Source organism: Diabrotica virgifera, chromosome 7 (genome assembly GCF_917563875.1).
Source record: "Diabrotica virgifera virgifera chromosome 7, PGI_DIABVI_V3a".
NCBI classification, from domain to species: domain Eukaryota; kingdom Metazoa; phylum Arthropoda; class Insecta; order Coleoptera; family Chrysomelidae; genus Diabrotica; species Diabrotica virgifera.
The window spans coordinates 92,000,064-92,006,063 of record NC_065449.1 but is presented as its reverse complement, the minus strand read 5'-3'; the positions used below and the strand labels follow the sequence as shown (position 1 = coordinate 92,006,063).

The 6,000-nt window shown below is 32.7% G+C and overlaps 1 protein-coding gene across 1 annotated transcript in view; it reads left to right on the top strand.

Moving 5' to 3' along the window:
* The first annotated feature begins 833 nt into the window (after positions 1 to 833).
* Positions 834 to 6,000, top strand: part of LOC114335682 (protein yellow-like) — a 332,848-nt gene continuing 327,681 nt past the window's right edge. The window contains exon 1 of the mRNA XM_050655707.1: positions 834 to 978. The gene's annotated coding sequence lies outside the window, so the exon portion shown is untranslated. The remainder of the gene's footprint in view (positions 979 to 6,000) is intronic.

Genomic DNA, 6,000 nt, shown 5'->3' with positions numbered 1-6,000 from the left:
AGCTCATAAATAGCTCATAATTCTGCCGCAAAAACCGATTCCATATTCCTATTTAAGTAGTGGTGGGCACTCAGCCCCCCCCCCCACTAAAGTTTCAAATTCCTGCTCAGTGGAACGAGCTCAAAATTTTTAGTTTGCGGAATATGAGAGCTCATAAATCAGGGCTATTTGTTTTTTGATTTTTGCAAGTGGGGGGGGGGCAGCTCAACACGGGTAAAGTATACTAGGTACTAATTCTTCTAGGTAAAGTATACGGAAAACGAGGAATTGGGAGAAAATCAATATCATGGTTAAAGAACCTAAGGAGAACTTGTGGTTCTCCCAAACTACTAATCTATTTAAAGCATTCGTTAATAAAATAATTAGTTAGAATGATCGCCAATATTCGAAACAGATAGGCATCAAAAGGAGAAGGCAACATATATTATAAATACGAGTATATTATGCAATACTATGATTGTTATAATAATAAGAATTATCATTTTCTATTTTATATTTTACTACTTTTGATTGTAACAAAATAATACATTATTTTTATTCAACAATTTGTTTGTTTTTAATTTATATTAATTGTTTATTATACAATTAAATTAAAATAAATTTGAAATCGTACCACATCAACATGTTTTTTGTAACATAAATAGTAAACCCCTACGGATACCCTAGTGTTAAGGTCGCATACTACACGCAGTACTCCCGCAATACGACAGGCGTGTCGATTTTGGGGGGCTCGTCGAGGCCGGCGGTACCCATAATCGTTCACAAAGTGGTAGGGTTTAGGGAAAGTACCGCAGCAGCCAAAGACATGCCATGCTATCTTTGATAACATTAACATTGGTATCATTCAGTGGTTCTTTCGCGGTGCGGTACCGGTGGAATACGCGTATTACGGATACCAATTTTGTTCACTGGTTTAAAGTTGCGTGAAATTTGTTTGTTTCAGTGATTTTATGGTTCAATTTTTGAAGGTTTGTTTGTGTAAGTGATTCTAATTTTTTACTTTTTTGTGGTGGATTTTGGTAGCAGAAAGTCGTTTTGTTAGATAGATTTGCTTTAATTAAGTGAGTTGGCGTAGGCACAAAATTTCGGACCAATGCTTTTTAAATGCATTCATTGTTTTTTCGAATCCTGAGAAAACTAATAAATATTATAACCAGAATGAAAGATTACATTATTAACGAGGTCCGAAACTCCTTTAGAATAAACAAAAAGTTTCTTTTGAATGAGATATTTGAAATTAAAATCACACTAAATTTTCTCTTTTTCTAATCACCCATGTAACTTATTAAAATAAACATTAAAAACGTTTTCAGGGACGTTCGGCCCTCGGTAATAATGTAACCTTTCATTCTGCCACTAAATTTTTCAAAAATATTAATTAGTTTTCTCAGGATTCGAAAAAAAATATTGCCTTTAAAAAGAACATCCCAGCAAACAGACCGACGTGTTAATTACGTGAATTTTGGGTACATTTGTTACCAATATACGTAAATTGCTTACGTGAATTTCACTTGAAAATTTGGTTGGAATGTCACATTGAAAATACGTCTTTAAATTACGTGAATAACTCGTCTTCAATAGACGTGTTATTTACCTTAAATAGCAATAAAATGTTTCGGGAAATTCACGTTGCAAATACGTGTTGATTAACGTATCTTTTGGGGAATGTATATATTAGTATTCACGTGAAAGATACGTCCTCGGTTCACGTAAATAATTCGACCTTAATTAACTTATGAATCACGTAATTATTATCCTCATATGATATAAATAAAATAAGCATAATATAAAGTATTAACAATGTATTTATTTAGTAGAATTTAGAGGCTTTAAAACATTTGTCTTGTATAATTATTATACAATATCATGAACCAAAAATGGTACCGACCTAAAGACACATTAAAAAATTTGCCAACACAAAACACAACACAGGTCACTTTTTATTTCTAGGAGGACACTTCGACACTTTCTTGTTTTTTTTTCTAATTGCATCATCGGCACTTCAACCCTCGAGCAGTGAGGTAAACGTTAATATGAAAGACATTATTATAAATAAACCCGCCTAAAATAAAACGAAGGAAATAAAGCTCTTCACGTTTCACTTTCACTTTTTGTTGTGAGAAATGTGTATGTGAGAAGCTGATATTAGAGGTTATGATAATCGATTTTAAAAAATCGATTATTTTTAAATTACAGTTAAACTATTCTACTTACTTTAAATTAGTATCACGTATTTTCTTTTTATTTTTAAATTTCTTCTACTATTAACTAATTGGTCTTACTAAAAATCTATTTCAATACCAGAATAATATAAAAAATAATCCTATCGAAACGTATCTATTATTCGATAAATCGATTAATTTAGTTTTTGAACCAACTATGTTAATCATGTACCGTGGTCACGCGATAGTATTTAAAGGAGGAGAAAGGCTTGGTAGTACATCACCGCGAGCGATTTGAAAATTAGTCTCAACATCATTTTAGCTCCTGTGATATTTTTAAAGAAAAAAATAGCGTCAAATCAAGGTTGGATTGAAATAGTTATGCTAAATGATTTTAAAAGCGAAATTATAAAAATTTTTTTTAAATATTGGTATTATTTACATTACTTTTACGTGAAATACATCTAATTTTTCGACGTCCATAAAATACAGTGAGTACAATTCAAGCGATACGTATTTAACCAACACCGTTGTAATTTTTTTTTCCAAAATATTTCTCAAAATTTAACCAAAGGAAGTTATTTCTGTTTCGTGATTATTACGTGAAATAAACGTACCTTTGCGATGTAACCGACATTCACACCTATTATAAAAAACATGTACTATATTCGTTATTATGAGTTTATATTATTCTAATGTCAAACATGTATAAAGGAAGCCCTAATATATAGGTGAATGATTTGGCAATGAAATACGTTTTTTTCCCGTCATAAATCACCGAGTTACGTATTCGTTGGAATTTGCCGTAAATTTAACGTAATCATCACGTAACTGGGCTCAAACCTGTTTGCTGGGATTGTTCCGAAATTTTGCGCCTACGCTCTTACCATAGCGAATAAAAAGTTTGTATCAAAGAAATATATGTTGTTGCAACTGTAAAAATAATTTTATCTTAAAGAAGAAGAATATGTTTACATGCTTAGAATTATATAAAACATTCCCGATTGGAATATACTTTTGGAATTCTTTTTCTCTTCGTTTTTCAAAAATTTTTACAGTCTTTAGCAGTGTCTGTGGTATAGTCAGGGTCGAACTGGCTCTAAAAAGTTGCCAACTGTAACTCGAAACGGAATGCTCCAGCTACCCTCTCCTAAGCTTTTTAAATCAAACTTTTTTGAAATTCTAATGCATATAAAATAAATCAATATTTGAATAGAGTAAATCAATATCAAGTATGGATAAATTTCCAACTGTTTCTACCGACATGGTGGTTGGTAGTCAATATAACTCCATTTCTAAATTTATTTAGACTGAATATAAAAGTACTTTTGAACATAGAAATAGAGTATTTTATGATTTTATAAGTGACTCGACTCTTAAACAATCCGAAAAAAAGATCATGTTGATATTGGTGGCTTGTATAACTCCCCTTCTCAATTCTCAATATTTTTAATTGACTACCTCTTTCTCTATATCGCACCTCCGCTCAAACGTTTAAAATTCGTGCTAGAACTTTTCCGGATTTAATTCAAAAACTGTTAAAATTAGTATAACAACTATTTTAGTCAGTTACAAATAAAACGTTTTTGAAGCTCTACAATATCGTGTTTTAATTATTCTGCTAAAAATATTTCCAAAAAAATATTTTTGAGTTGTGATACAGGTAAAATAACGAAAAATTTACGAAATATTATTTATCAAAAGTGGCTCTTGCAGCACAGAATATAATATCATTATTATTATCTGGTTAACAGACTTATACCCTTTAATGATGTAACTTGATATACAAATAACAACATTAAACAAAAAATACTGCAAAAAGAAAAATAAATAAGTGATCAATGTGTCACATTTCTTGAGCACATGCGCAGATTGTTTTGAATAAAGTAATCACATGTACTGTCTTAACTCGACAAGCGACGCTTTATACACATCTTGGATGGACAAATACCTTGCACAAGTCGATATGTAACACTGTTTATGTTCGGTACGCTATTGATTTTGGTTAATCATAATATAATGACTCTAGTGTCATCTATCGACAAATACTTGAACAAACGTAACACTTTTTGAGATAAGATTTTGTAGTTTTATTGAACTGTTGGTGCAATAAAACCGTTTTTAATTTTTTTTTGAGTTGTGACAGTATTTGAGCGGTGGTGCGACATTGTTTTCTTTTTCAGAAATTGTTGTATAAGCTTGTAGACCTAATTTTGTATATTTATATAGTGCAGCCGATATGTGAAACAATTGTGCATTTAATGATAGAAGTACATAATTTGGACCACATATACTACACATACCAAGGTTCAAATTTAGATATGAGGCCATCTCAGATTTTCCTTTTACAAAAATGGCGGGCATTCAAAATGGCGACTCTACATATGTGACTAATAGCACGATAACTTTTGAACGAGACGTCAGATTTCAACCAAATTTGGTATCTAGGTTCTTTTTTTATGTATAAGATCGAGTTCTTGAACCGCAAGGATCGGTTTACCATATTTTGTGGTTTTCCTGGTTTCTATGTAAAAATATGTTGTTTTTTTTTCAATTCTTTTACCCTGTATGTATTAATTTCTCAAAAAAATAATACCGCCATTAAAAAGAGCGTAAAATATTTTTTAGGAAATATTTTGAACTTTTTATTTGTGTTAATTACCATTTAATAAATGCATAACGTATCTTCACATGTACCTATGTGCGTCAGATTCGTGCAAATATTATAAGAATTATTGTGCATTTAATGGTAGAAGCATATAATTTGGACCACATATACGACACATATAAAGGTTTAAATTGAGATATGAGGCCATCTAGATTTTGTTCCTTTTACAAAAATGGCGGGGATTCAAAATGGCGACTATATATATGTGACTTAAAGCACGATAACTTTTGAACTAGACGTCATATTTCAACCAAATTTGGTATAAAGGTTCTTTTTAGCCACTAAAGATAAAGGTCCCAAAAGCCAGTAAAATGGCTTCCAACAAAAATATTAGGTTTCTCTAGTTAAATCTCCATCACGCAAAAGCCGCAACTAGTGTGCTTAACAGGAGTTTTAGCAGAAACCTAACTGACATCGGGCTCATTCAAGAGCCCTGGGCTGACAAAGGACTTATCAAAGGACTTCCAAATAATACATGTAAGTTGATTTATTCACAAATGCATGACTTGCCAAGAGCAGTTTTGCTCATCTCTAAAAAACTAAAATTCATTTCTGTTCCGGAGTTTATCACAAGAGACTTAGCAACAGCTGAAGTGGAACTTCCCACGGAAAGGGGCAAAAGGCAAATTATAATTGTCTCTGCCTATTTCCCGGGTGATGAAGACCAACCTCCGCCAGAGGAAGTGAAAGGCCTCATCAGTTGGTGCAACAAAATGAACAGACAACTTATCTTTGGATGTGATGCGAACTCCCACAGCATAGTATGGGGCAGCACAGACACGAACAAACGTGGTGAGTACCTTTTAGAATATTTGGCTAACTCCAATATAGACATTATCAATAGAGGTAACAAACCAACTTTTACCACTGCAAATAGGAAAGAGGTGCTTGACATCACCTTAACTAGTTGCTCTGCTACAAATCTAATACAGAACTGGCATGTCTCCGATGAGGTATCGATGTCGGATCATAGAACCATAAGGTTCGATGTCGAGGCTGAGCGGGAACAGATACATTCCTGTCGAATACCGAAACAGACTGACTGGTGTGCATATAAGGACACCCTAAGGTCAGATGTTGAAGGCGTAACTTATTCGATTGAAACCATAGAGGAACTGGAAGGTGCCTCACAATGGCTAAATCGTACGATAATCAGATGCTATGAGGGGG